Source organism: Caretta caretta, chromosome 1, assembly GCF_965140235.1.
Source record: "Caretta caretta isolate rCarCar2 chromosome 1, rCarCar1.hap1, whole genome shotgun sequence".
Taxonomy (NCBI): domain Eukaryota; kingdom Metazoa; phylum Chordata; order Testudines; family Cheloniidae; genus Caretta; species Caretta caretta.
Genome location: NC_134206.1, coordinates 61,767,591 through 61,782,050, shown reverse-complemented (window position 1 = coordinate 61,782,050; position 14,460 = coordinate 61,767,591). Strand labels below are relative to the sequence as shown.

The window sequence follows — 14,460 nt, the reverse complement described above, 5'->3', positions numbered from 1 at the left end:
TCAAGCAAATGTTCCCTGAAACTTTTGAGGCATTCAGTTAGCTTATAAGCATGTTATATGCATTGAAGAGTTCTTAACATAAATCCATTATGCTTAAATGATTAAAACAGAAAAGAACATTAAAGACATAAGTAAAACGAGACTGAATCATAGTATATTACCATTTAGTTCTTTACATAGCACTTTGGATCCAAAGGCCCTAGTGAATCATAGATGTTAGAAACAAAATAGACCTAGTAGTAGGGTTGCCAACTTTCTAATTCCAGAAAACTGAACACCCTTGCCCCGCCCACTGCCCCACCTCCCGCTCACTCCATCCCCTCTCCCTCCGTCGCTTGCTCTCCCCTATCCTCTCTCATGTGCTCATTTTCACTGCAAGGCCCAAACAGGCATATGTATTGTTTTGACAGATATATTCTTATGGTGTTGGTCCTGCTTTGAGCAGGGGGTTGGACTAGATGACCTCCTGAGGTCTCTTCCAACCCTAATCGTCTATGATTATGCTAAATTCAGGTTTTATTTGTTACAGGACACTAGAGCTGGCAGCAAAATAGTCAAAAAGGGTAATTTTTAAAAAAAATTAAATTTCACAAAGATTTTCATGATTCTTTCCCTCCCCTCTTCCCATTTTTCATAACCAGCTCCATGTTTTTTGTTTACTAAAGTTATTGTAATTTTATGTGTGGAATTAGCACCACACATTATCACAGCTGCAATGGGTCCATTAAAGGCCCACTCCCAAAGCCCAAATACAAATCCATAGAGCACAACCACAGAAATGCACACCTGTCCAGATACCTATAAAAATAAATCTGCAGAAACTGACTCCCACACCTACATGCAGATACACATGTGTACATATCTAGCATGCATTAAGACACATACTTCTACACTATTTATTATTACAATTGTTGTTTAGTGTCTAGAGAACCCAACTAAGATCAGGGCTCCAGGGTGGTAGGTGCTGGATACACACATAAAAAGAGAGAGTCTGCAACAAAGAGTTTATAATGTAACTAGACAAAGGTGGGGAGAAATGTATGATACATTGGCTCTTTTCCAATTACTAGTCAACAACATTCAGCTTTTAAGAAATAATACATTTCTTTTAGAGTTCTTCTCGTTTAAAAACTTGTTATGAAATGAATACACACATTTTATGTCGTCATTTTTTTTTCGTGCACAAGCCAGCAAAAGGAATAAAAGTCAAAAAGTCAGGCTGCAAATTTTATTCTCACAGGTATACACACATGCGGCAATACACACATCTCCCTACACAAAGACTCACAGTCTCTTACACACATACAATGCACACACTTGCCTACACAGAGACACTTTTTCAAACACTTTTCCAGGGGCTGCCTAAATCACCCAGCCGGGAAGGGAAGAGGGTGGGCTGGAGGGGAAAAGATGGGTGGGGGTGGAGGAGAGAGGATGGGGAGGGAAAGAGGCCAAGGATGAGAGCAAGGTGGGGGTGAGAGGGGGCAGTGAAGGAGAGAGGAGGGGGTATGTGGGGTGGATGGGGATGCAGGGAGAGGCAGAAAGCTACAAGTGCATGAGGACGTGAGGGGCACAGGGGTGTATAGGGACATAATGGGAATGCAGCAGTGTGTGGAGGTGAATGGGGTGCAGGGCTGTGGGGGGTGAGGGACATGGGGGGTGGTGGCTCTGGGAGGTGGAGGGCTGGAATGAGTACGCGTTGGGGGCAGGATGGGATGGGGAGGGATGCAGTGATGGGCGGATGGGGGGGCGGGATGCAGTGAGGGGGATGGGAATGCAGGGGGCTGGGACAGGGAGGGATGCAGTGACGGGAGGATGAGAGTGCAGCAGGGTTGAGATGGGGAGGGATGCAGTGAGGGGGATTGGGATGCAGCATTCCCAGCACTCGAAGATGGGGATACACATACCTCCAACTCCTGGGTGCCGGTGATGGGGCGACAGACTGCGGTTCACAGCAGGGCACGCGCCGCAGCTCAAGCCCAGCCAGAGGAGGAGTGTGAGGAGAAGAGGGCCGGGCAGCAGTGGGAGAAGTGCGTGCCATGCAACCCCTCAACAGCTGCCTGCTGACGGCTCATGAGTGGCAATAGTTCCTCCCCTGCCCTGACCCAGCCAATGGGAGCTGCGCCTGCAGGAGTGGGACAGAGCAGCACGTGGAGCGCCCTTGGCAGCCCCTAAGGCTAGGAGCCAGAAATACTGGCTCCTTCTGGACCAGGGAGCTGCGCACAGCACTAGCAGGGAGCCTGCCATCCCCGCTGCAGCACCACGAACCGGACATTCAACATCCCGGTCAGCACAGCCGACAGGATTCCTTTTCGACTGGGTATTTCAGTCCAAAACCAGATACCTAGTCACCCTATCTAGTAGGCCATCCCCTCCATCTCCATACAAATGCAGGGTAGAAGCAAAAAAGGAAAATAGAGCTGGATTTTTTCAGAGGTGCCAGGCACCCACAACTACAACTGAAGCCGCTGGGAATTGTAAGCATTCAACAACTTTAAAAATTAGGCCCAAAGTGTACAGAAGAGACTGCTAGGGAAATGGGGGGTGCTGAAGGGATGCCAAAGAAGATCCATCTGAATCAAACTAGCCCATTTATATATAACAACACCTCTTCAAGCCCGAGGAACTGAACCAATTAAAAGCACAATATCCTTAATACAATTAAAATACAAATAACTCTCTCTACCTGGCTCAAATAATATATTACAGCCAATGTAAAATAATAAACTCATAATGTGATACATTTTAGTGGGTAACATTCATAATGTTAAAATATTGCTCAAGCATGCAAGGTTGTAATCAGGAAGGCCAAAGCACAATTGGATTTGCAGCTAGCAAGGAATGTGAAGGGTAATGAGAAGGGTTTCTACAGGTATGTTAGCAACAAGAAGGTGGTCAGGGAAAGTGTGGGACCCTTACTGAATGGGGGAAGCAACCTAGTGACAGATGATGTGGAAAAAGCTGAAGTACTCAATACTTTTTTTGCCTTGGCCTTCACGGACAAGGTCAGCTCCCAGACTGCTGTGCTGGGCAGCACAGTATAGGGAGGAGGTGAGCAGCCCTCAGTGGTGAAAGAACATCTTAAGGACTATTTAGAAAAGCTGGACATGCACAAATCCATGGATCCGAATCTAATGCATCTGAGGGCACTGAGGGGAGTTGGCTGATGTGATTGCAGAGCCATTGGCCATTATCTTCAAAAACTCATGGCAATCAGGGGAGGTGGATGATTGGAAAAAGGCAAATATAGTGCCCATCTTTAAAAAAGGGAAGAAGGAGAATCAGGGAACCTACAAACCGGTCAGCCTCACCTCAGTCCCTGGAAAATCATGAAGCAGGTCCTCAAGGAATCCATTTTGAAGCACTTGGAGGAGAGGAAGGTGATCAGGAACAGTCAACATGGATTCTCCAAGGGAAGTCATGTCTGACCAACCTGATTGCCTTCTATGATGAGATAACTGGCTCTGTGGATATGGGGAAAGCAGTGGACGTGATATATCTTGACTTAGCAAAGCTTTAGATATGGTCTCCCACAGTATTCTTGCCAGCAAGTTAAAAAAGTATGGATTGGATGAATGAACTGTAAGGTGGATAGAAAGCTGGCTAGATCGTCAGGCTCAGTTGGTAGTGATCAACGGCTCGATGTCTAGTTGGCAGCCGGTATCAAGCGCAGTGCCCCAGAGGTTGGTCCTGAGGCCGGTTTTGTTCAACATCTTCATTAATGATCTGGATGATGGGATGGATTGCACCCTCAGCAAGTTTGCAGATGACACTACACTCGGGGGAGAGGTAGATATGCTGGAGGGTCCATAGGGATAGGGTCTAGAGAGACCTAGACAAATTGGAGGATTGGGCCAAAATAAATCTGATGAGGTTCAACAAGGACAAGTGCAGAGTCCTGCACTTAGGACAGAAGAATCCCATGCATTGCTACAGGCTGGGGACCAACTGGCTAAGAGACAGTTCTGCAGAAAAGGACCTGGGGATTACAGTGGACGAGAAGCTGGATATGAGTCAGCAGTGTTCCCTTGTGCCAAGAAGGCTAACAGCATATTGGGCTGCCAGCAGATCGAGGGAAGTGATTATTTCCCTCTATTCGGCACTGGGGAGGCCACATGTGGAGTATTGCATCCAGTTTTGGGCCCCCACTACAGAAAGGATGTGGAAAAATTGGAGAGAGTCCAGCGGAGGGCAACAAAAATTATCAGGGGGCTGAGGCACATGACTTATGAGGAGAGGCTGAGGGAACTGGGCTTGTTTATTCTGCAGAAGGGAAGAGTGAGGGGGGATTTGATAGCAGCTTTCAACTACCTGAAGAGGAGTTCCAAAGAGGATGGAGCTTGGCTGTTCTCAGTGGTGGCAGATGACAGAACAAGGAGCAATGGTCTCACGTTGCAGTGTGGGAGGTCTACTTTGGATATTAGGAAACACTACTTCACTAGGAGGGTGGTGAAGCACTGGAATGGGTTACCTAGGGAGATGGTGTAACCTCCATCCGCAGAGGTTTTTAAGGCCCGGCTTGACAAAGCCCTGGTTGGGATGATTTAGTTGGGGCTGGTCCTGCTTTGAGCAGGGGGTTGGACTAGATGACCTTGTGAGGTCTCTTCCAACCCTAATCTTCTATGATCATATGAGCATGTATAAAATATATTTACATATAATCTTATTTGTATTAAAGTAGCATCTAGGAATCCTAACCAAAATTCCACAAGGCCTCATTGCATTAGGCCCTTTACAAACACATAGCCCTGGTCTACACTAGGACTTTAGGTCGAATTTAGCAGCGTTAAATCGATGTAAACCTGCACCCGTCCACACGATGAAGCCCTTTATTTCGACTTAAAGGGCTCTTAAAATCGATTTCCGTACTCCACCCCTGACAAGTGGATTAGCGCTTAAATTGGCCTTGCCGGGTCGAATTTGGGGTACTGTGGACACAATTCGACGGTATTGGCCTCTGGGAGCTATCCCAGAGTGCTCCATTGTGACCGCTCTGGACAGCACTCTCAACTCAGATGCACTGGCCAGGTAGACAGGAAAAGAACTGCGAACTTTTGAATCTCATTTCCTGTTTGGCCAGCGTGGCAAGCTGCAGGTGACCATGCAGAGCTCATCAGCACAGGTGACCATGATGGAGTCCCAGAATCGCAAAAGAGCTCCAGCATGGACTGAACGGGAGGTACGGGATCTGATCGTTGTATGGTGAGAGGAATCCATGCTATCAGAACTCCGTGCCAGTTTTCGAAATGCCAAAACCTTTGTCAAAATCTCCCAGGGCATGAAGGACAGAGGCCATAACAGGGACCCGAAGCAGTGCCGCGTGAAACTGAAGGAGCTGAGGCGAGCCTACCAGAAAACCAGAGGGGCGAACGGCCGCTCCGGGTCAGAGCCTCAAACATGCCGCTTCTATGATGAACTGCATGCCATTTTAGGGGGTTCAGCCACCACTACCCCAGCCGTGTTGTTTGACTCCTTCAATGGAGATGGAGGCAACACAGAAGCAGGTTTTGGGGACGAAGAAGATGATGATGATGATGATGAGGTTGTAGATAGCTCACAGCAAGCAAGCAGAGAAATCAGTTTTCCTGACAGCCAGGAACTGTTTCTCACCCTGGACCTGGAGCCAGTACTCCCCGAACCCACCCAAGGCTGCCTCCTGGACCCGGCAGGCGGAGAAGGGACCTCTGGTGACTGTACCTTTTAAAATACTATACATGGTTTAAAAGCAAGCATGTGAAAAGATTAATTTGCCCTGGCATTCGCGGCTCTCCTGGATGTACTCCCAAAGCCTTTGCAAAAGGTTTCTGGGGAGGGCAGCCTTATTGCGTCCTTCATGGTAGGACACTTTACCACTCCAGGCCGGTAACACGTACTTGGGAATCATTGTACAACAAAGCATTGCAGTGTATGTTTGCTGGAGTTCAAACAACATCCGTTCTTTATCTCTCTGTGTTATCCTCAGGAGAGTGAGATATCATTCATGGTCTCCTGGTTGAAATAGGGTGCTTTTCTTCAGGGGACATTCAGAGGAGCCCGTTCCTGCTGAGCTGTTTGCCTGTGGCTGAACAGAAATGTTCCCCGCTGTTAGCCATGGGGAGGGTTGAGGGGGTAGCCACGCGGTGGGGGGAGGCAAAATGCGACCTTGTAACGAAAGCACATGTGCTATGTATGTAATGTTAACAGCAAGGTTTACCCTGAAAGACTGTAGCCACTGTTTTATAAAATGTGTCTTTTTAAGTACCGCTGCCCCTTTTTTTTTCTCCACCAGCTGCATGTGTTTCAATGATCACAGGATCTTTTCCTTCCCAGAGGCTAGTGAAGATTAGAAAGAAAAAAAAACGTACTCGTGATGAAATGTTCTCTGAGCTCATGCTGTCCTCCCACACTGACAGAGCACAGATGAATGCGTGGAGGCAAATAATGTCAGAGTGCAGGAAAGCACAAAATGACCGGGAGGAGAGGTGGCGGGCTGAAGACAGGGCTGAAGCTCAAATGCGGCGTCAGCGTGATGAGAGGAGGCAGGATTCAATGCTGAGGCTGCTGGAGGACCAAACCAGTATGCTCCAGTGTATGGTTGAGCTGCAGCAAAGGCAGCTGGAGCACAGACTGCCACTACAGCCCCTGTGTAACCAACCGCCCTCCTCCCCAAGTTCCATAGCCTCCACACCCAGATGCCCAAGAACGCGGTGGGGGGGCCACCGGCCAACCAGCCACTCTGCCACAGAGGATTGCCCCAAAAAAAGAAGGCTGGCATTCAATAAATTTTAAAGTTGTAAACTTTTAAAGTGCTGTGTGGCATTTTCCTTCCCTCCTCCACCACCCCTCCTGGGCTACCTTGGTAGCCATCCCCCTATTTGTGTGATGAATGAATAAAGAATGCATGAATGTGAAGCAACAATGACTTTATTGCCTCTGCAAGCAATGATTAAAGGGAGGAGGGGAGGGTGGTTAGCTTGCAGGGAAGTAGAGTGAACCAAGGGGTGGGGGGTTTCATCAAGGAGAAACAAAGAGAACTTTCACACTGTAGCCTGGCCAGTCATGAAACTGGTTTTCAAAGCTTCTCTGATGCGTACCGCGCCCTCCTGTGCTCTTCTAACCGCCCTGGTGTCTGGCTGCGCGTAACCAGCAGCCAGGCGATTTGCCTCAACCTCCCACCCCGCCATAAACGTCTCCCCCTTACTCTCACAGATATTGTGGAGCACACAGCAAGCAGTAATAACAGTGGGAATATTGGTTTCACTGAGGTCTAAGCGAGTCAGTAAACTGCGCCAGCGTGCCTTTAAACGTCCAAATGCACATTCTACCACCATTCTGCACTTGCTCAGCCTGTAGTTCAACAGCTCCTGACAACTGTCCAGGCTGCCTGTGTACGGCTTCATGAGCCAGGGCATTAAGGGGTAGGCTGGGTCCCCAAGGATACATATAGGCATTTCAACGTCCCCAACAGTTATTTTCTGGTCTGGGAATAAAGTCCCTTCCTGCAGCTTTTGAAACAGACCAGAGTTCCTGAAGATGCGAGCGTCATGTACCTTTCCCGGCCATTCCACGTTGATGTTGGTGAAACGTCCCTTGTGATCCACCAGAGCTTGCAGCACTATTGAAAAGTACCCCTTGCGGTTTATGTACTCGCCGGCTTGGTGCTCCGGTGCCAAGATAGGGATATGGGTTCCGTCTATGGCCCCACCACAGTTAGGGAATCCCATTGCAGCAAAGCCATCCACTATGACCTGCACATTTCCCAGGGTCACTACCCTTGATATCAGCAGATCTTTGATTGCGTGGGCTACTTGCATCACAGCAGCCCCCACAGTAGATTTGCCCACTCCAAATTGATTCCCAACTGACCGGTAGCTGTCTGGCGTTGCAAGCTTTCACAGGGCTATCGCCACTCGCTTCTCAACTGTGAGGGCTGCTCTCATCTTGGTATTCATGCGCTTCAGGGCAGGGGAAAGCAAGTCACAAAGTTCCATGAAAGTGCCCTTACGCATGCGAAAGTTTCGCAGCCACTGTCTGCCATTGCTCTGATGGAGGGAGGGGTGACTGACGACATGGCTTACAGGGCTGGCTTCAGGGAGCTAAAATCAACAAAGGGGGTGGCTTTACATCAAGGATTATTTCAGGCAGGACTTCATGGAGGGTTCCAATAAGAAATGGTGCACCTAAGTTATTGTTCTTATTGGAACAAGGAGGTTAGTCTGGCCTCTGATTGATACATGGCTAGATTTACCTCGCTGCACCTTCTCTATGAGTGACTGCAGTATGACCTAGAGGAATGAGTCCCCTAGACAGGGGGGGAAGGGGGAAGCAAATGAGTACAAAACAAATCCAGTCTATTTCTTGTTTTGATCCACTCCATCTATCTTTTACATCTTTGGCTGGCAGCAGACGGTGCAGAAGGACTGCAAGCCATCCACATCTCATGGCTGCTCGGCAGAAGATGGTGCAATACGACTGCTAGCCCTCCTCATCTCTTGCCTGCCCGGCAGAAGATGGTGCAATATGACTGCTATCCATCCTCATCTCTTGCCTGCCCGGCAGAAGATGGTACAGTACAACTGCTAGCAATCCATATCGCCTGCCTGCTCACCATAAGACGGTTCAATAGGACTGACTGCAGGACTAAAGAGAATGACCTGGTCAAGTCACTCCAAATTTAGTCCCTGCACCCATGTCTGCCCAGGCGCTCCTGCCCGACGTGGCAAGGAGCAACTCGGACATGACGATGACGGCTACCAGTCGTATTGCACCGTCTGCTGCCAGAAGGCAATGGGTTGCTGCTACTGTGTAGCAATGCAGTGCCGCGTCTGCCAGCACCCAGGAGACATACGGTGACGGTTACCTGAGTGGGCTCCATGCTTGCCGTGGTATGGCGTCTGCACAGGTAACTCAGGAAAAAAGGCGCAAAACGATTGTCTGTCCTTGCTTTCACGGAGGGAGGGAGGGAACGGGGGCCTGACGATATGTACCCAGAACCACCCGCAACAATGTTTTAGCCCCATCAGGGATCTCAACCCAGAATTCCAATGGGCAGCGGAGACTGCGGGAACTGTGGGATAGCTACCCACAGTGCAACACTTCGGAAGTCGACACTTGCCTCAATACTGTGGAAGCACTCCGCCGAGTTAATGCACTTAGAGCATTTTCTGTGGGGACACACACACTCGAATATATAAAACCGATTTCTAAAAAAACGACTTCTATAAATTCGACCTAATTCCGTAGTGTAGACATACCCATAGTAAACAAACATCTGCCCTGAAGAGCTTATCCTCTAAATAGCCAAGACAGACAAAGGGAAATAGGGGCACAGAGAAATGAAGGGACTTGCCCAACGCAGAACTGGGAATAGAACTTGGGTTTCCCTTTATTGTAGTTTGATGCTCTATAGACTCCTCCCTTAAGACTGCACACCACTGCTCCAGTCCCACAGTTCATTCGTCCCAGGGAAAGAAGTGTCTTACTGCAGATCCTGGAGGTGATCAGTGTCTTTCTCCTTGGGATCCAAGGGAGAAGTAAATTGAGGAGGCCTGACTATAAACCTCTCCCCTTATTGACGATGGGACTCTTAGCTCAAATGCCTCCTTTTTTATCACAAATGCTGTGGTATCACCTGAGAAGAGAGACAATCCCAGGGGTCACAGCCATTTAAAATGTGTATTCATCTTATTTTTAGAGTGTCAGCTCACCAGAGAGCAATGGGCAGATCAGTTCTGGTGGGCTTGAGAAAGTTCAGATGACACTGAAAGACCAGGGTTAAGATAAAGCTTTTATGATCACTGGCAAAAATCAGTTATCAGCCTACATAGGCATGAGCCCAAAAGACTATACTAGTTTTGATCCATTCAGCTGGCTTCCCCAAACCCTGCAGAGATCACATTCCATTGGTTTTCCATTGTCAGATATGTGGAAGGGGATCCTGGGGTGGGGCTTCAGATCAAAGAGGTATAATGGACACATTTTAATGTGCCCTCTTCCTGACGCTGTTGTCCAGTTCCTCTCACAGTTTACTCCTACCGCTTCCAGAAGTAACCCACACTGGGTATAGAACTCATCAGGGGCGCTACACTTTAACTTGCAACCATGTAATCATTTCACAGCAAACAGGTCTGCATTTGGCCCAATTAAGGTGTTGAATCCAGTAAATGGTCAGGCAGCTACCTGTGGAGTGCAAATCTGAGGAGTACTGTACCAATCAAATATGTTTTCCTTAGCGACAGCCATCTTGCCTCACCAGTGACTCATTTTGTTAATGTATAGTGGTGTTCTCATGGAATCTCCTGCACTAAGTCTGCCTTAATAGCAGTACAATATGTATTTATTAGCACTGGTTGGAAGAAGAAGAAATAGAAAAATATTTCACAAAACATTTCAAAGGGGTTTCTTTTTTGCAGGGTTCTAAATGGACTCAATTTCCATGAAATCCTTACTGAAATTGCTTTGACATTTTTCATTTACCATAAGCCTGGTTTTCTATAAGAAAATGCAGTTTTTGGTGAATGACAACTTTAATGTTTCATTTTTGAAAGAGACCATTTTATGCCGAACAAAACTTTGTTTGCAGAAAGTTTCCAATAGCTCTAGTATTTATTCATTTAAAACAGTCAGCCATAGATCATAACCAGCATTATCTTCAGGCTCTGGTTCATGCTCAGCTACTGTCCTGGTCCTCTCTGGTTTCACCAGGTGAGCCTTTGTTAAGTATTACGTATTCCTGTGCTAAGGGGACATTCTATTTATCTGTCCATCAGGTTCTAATAATGTTTCCATCACTAGGGTATCTGAGGGCTCAAGGAGAAGTTCCCATTAGATATCATCATTAGGTATCACTACAGTGCAGCTCATTCTACATGTAGTGTATGTTGAATGATGCTTGTTACAATAAATAGCTCCCCAATAGGGGGCATTATAGTCTGATGCTTATGTATAGAGTAAGGTCTAGAAACTTGGAGAACTTACAGGAAGTGCTTGATAAGAGGCATCTGGATATGTGGAGGAAAGAAGAAAGCCTGAATGTTGTGCTGTTTTGGCTCTCTTCATATGCTTGAACAATGATTGCTTAGCTAGCTATATTTTACATATGCTGAAGCTGTCCAAGTGCATATTGCAGCTGATTATATGACTTCAGATCCTATACAGTGTAGACTGTTCTGTATTTGATTCCAGGAAGGACAAGGAGGTTACAGACATCCTGAAGGATACACTATTATTTCCAACAGTGAAATAATGCACACCCTTGGGATTACGACAAACATTTTGTGGAAGTAACACTACTGGATCATTGACTGGTTGAGCACACTGGCTGAAACTTGCTCAATTGCACACAGTAGATTCACAGTATGAAGCCTTCATGTGAGATTCTTGATTAATTTTTGGCAGAGAGCTTATCACCAACCGTTGCAGCTGCATTTGCCTCCCCACGTTACTCTCTCGTATATAAATGTATAGTAAATAGTCCCAGTTTTTAATCCCAACTTTACCAGAGTCTGTTGTAATCAAATTATCTATCACCCTGTACTCAGACATACATTTCCTACAATGTACATGTGTGTGTAGGGAAAAAAAACTTCAAAGGGCTCATAATGGTTCTATTTACAAAATAATCAAAATATCCCAGTTTCTCTCTCTACCCATCAGATTCTCACATTGGCACCCAGCATGCATTATCTCAGTGACTAACTTTCATCCTAAAGTTATTGGGCCAAATCTTGAAGTCTTCATTCAGGTAAAACTTCCATTAACTTCAGCAGGAGTTCTGATTTGAATGAAGACTTAGGTTTGGAGCCCAAGTTTTCCACATATGCTAACATTACGCAGCTCAATCTATACTTAAACACCTTCTTCTGCCAGAAGCTGGGAATGGGTGACAGGGGATGAATCACCTGATGATTACCTGTTCTGTTCATTCCCTCTGGGGCACTTGGCATTGGCCACTGTTGGAAGACAGGATATTGAGCTAGATGGATCTTTGGTCTGACCTAGTATGGCCGTTCTTATGTTCTTATGTTTATTGTTCTAATAAATGATCTGTATATTAGCAGCGGTGAGCACCTCCCGCTCTTGTCAAGTAACTTTCAGTACACAGATTTTAAAATGTTGGTCTTGGTCCAATTTAAACCATATTTGCCAACAATCCCACTTGTATCCTACCTTCCCGTAAGCAACCATCTTCTGATTTTGACTTATTGTAAACAGACTTCTGTTGAAACTAAGTGCTAAGTGTTAACAAAAGCAAAGGTTTGTCAGGTCTTAGACTTACGGAGTAACACGAACATGATCAGGTACCCCTGAACTCCTTACCCTGAAGGCCTGGACTCTGGGACACCAGGCCGCCATCTCTCTCCTACTCCAACCCCTACTTCCTCCACCCCCAGGAACATGTGAACCAGGAGCTCCCACCACCACCTCTTGGAGGCTGACCTGAAAAGGCCCTGGCGAGGAACTTGCCCAGGACAGCAGTTGGATCATGGTCAAGAGGGAAGAGAGCATCAGTGCCATATAAACCCAGACAGTAGAAACCTAGCTGCCCTGTGGCCTCCCATCCCTTCCATGAGGCAGAAAAATCCACCAGCACTTTCCAGGGACTGCCATAGGAAAGGCCTCTCTCGTTCCAGGAGGAAATTACTGAAAACTACATAAGTAGGTCCAGGAGCAGGGAGAGGGAATGGACTAAGCAAAGTAACCTTAGTCCATTCCCGAAGTCATGGGATAAGAGGGAAGGTCCTCTTATGGATTGGTAACTGGTTAAAAGATAGAAAACAAAAGGTAGGTATAAATGATTAGTTTTCAGAATGGAAAGAGGTAAACAGTGGTGTCCCCCAGGGGTCTGTACTGGAACCAGTCCTATTCAACATCTTCGTAAATGATCTGGAGAAGGAGGTAAAATTTGCAGACGATACAAAACTACTCAAAATAGTTACGTCCCAGGCAGACGGCGAAGAGCTACAAAAGGATCTCTCAAAATTGGGTGACTGGGCAACAAAATGGCAGATGAAATTTAATGTTGATAAATGCAAGTAATGCACGTTGGAAAACATAATCCCAACTATACATATAAAATGATGGGGTCTAAATTAGCTGTTACCACTCAAGAAAGAGATCTTGGAGCCATCGTGGATAGTTCTCTGAAAACATCCACTCAATGTGCAATGGCAGTCAAAAAAGTGAACAGAATGTTGGGAATCATTAAGAAAGGGATAGATAATAGGACAGAAAATATCATATTGCCTCTATATAAATCCATGGTATGCCCACATCTTGAATACTGTGCGCAGATGTGGCCGCCCCATCTCAAAAAAGATATATTGGAATTGGGCAGGGTTCAGAAAGGGCAACAAAAATGATTAGGGGTATGGAACGGCTTCCGTATGAGGAGAGATTAATAAGACTGGGAGTTTTCAACTTGGAAAAGAGACGACTAAGGGGGGATATGATAGAGGTCTATAAAATCATGGCTGTGTAGAGAAAATAAATAAGGAAGTGCTATTTACTCCTTCTCATAACACAAGAACTAGAGGTCACCAAATGAAATTAATAGGCAGCAAACAAAACAAACAAACAAAAGGAAGTATTCTTCACACAACGCACAGTCAACCTGTGGAACTCTTTGCCAGAGGATGTTGTGAAGGCCAAGACTATAACAGGGTTCAAAAAAACTAGATAAATTCATGGAGGATATTTCCATCAGTGGCTATTAGCCAGGGCGGGCAAGGACGGTGTCCCTAGCCTCTGTTTGCCAGAAGCTGGGAATGTATCACTTGAAGATCGCCTGTTCTGTTCATTCCCTCTGGGGCACCGGGCATTGGCCACTGTTGGAAGACAGGATACTGGGCTAGATGGACCTTTGGTCTGACCCAGTATGGCCATTCTTATGTTCTTATGACTAGCTGGCCTCTCCTCACCATTCAAGCCAGGATCTGGGGAACCAGTTTCCCTACCCTGCTATGGATAAGAGGGGTGGGAGACTCCATGCCAGCAGCTCCCCAATGCCTCTCCATCTGAGGCAGTGATGCAGGACAGCACAGAAACAGGATTGGTGGTAGGATCAGAAGCACCTCCCCACTGCCTCATGGGAGTCTGCTTCCATGCTTTGACTTCCACAGAACTTTCTCAGCAAACTCCCATTTCTGCAGGGAGGAGATTGCTTCTGTGAAGCAACAGGAAACACGTAGCTCATTCAGGGAGATGCCTGGCATGAGATCAGTGCTAAGTAAATAAGCTGAAAGAACAACAAAATGAATGAGTAAGGCACATGAATGACAGGTTTCAGAGTAGCAAGGCACAGAACGTAGGTGGGAGCAGAGATAGTGTGAGTCACAAGAGAAAGGGAAGGGGTTAAGGAGCTGGGGCCCTGATTAACTTCAGTGGGACTGCTCAGATGCCTAATGGTAAACAGGTGCCTAGGCACCCGGCTGAATGTGGAACTGGAAGAGTACAGCAGATCAGGACACAGAGAAAATCCTG

At 46.7% G+C, this 14,460-nt stretch overlaps 1 long non-coding RNA gene across 1 annotated transcript in view; it reads left to right on the top strand.

The window, feature by feature from the left end:
• Positions 1-6,885, top strand: part of LOC125636969 (uncharacterized) — a 40,227-nt gene extending 33,342 nt beyond the window's left edge. Inside the window, exon 3 of the long non-coding RNA XR_007356785.2 lies at positions 6,269-6,885. This is a non-coding gene — a long non-coding RNA (uncharacterized LOC125636969). The remainder of the gene's footprint in view (positions 1-6,268) is intronic.
• Positions 6,886-14,460: the final 7,575 nt, after the last annotated feature.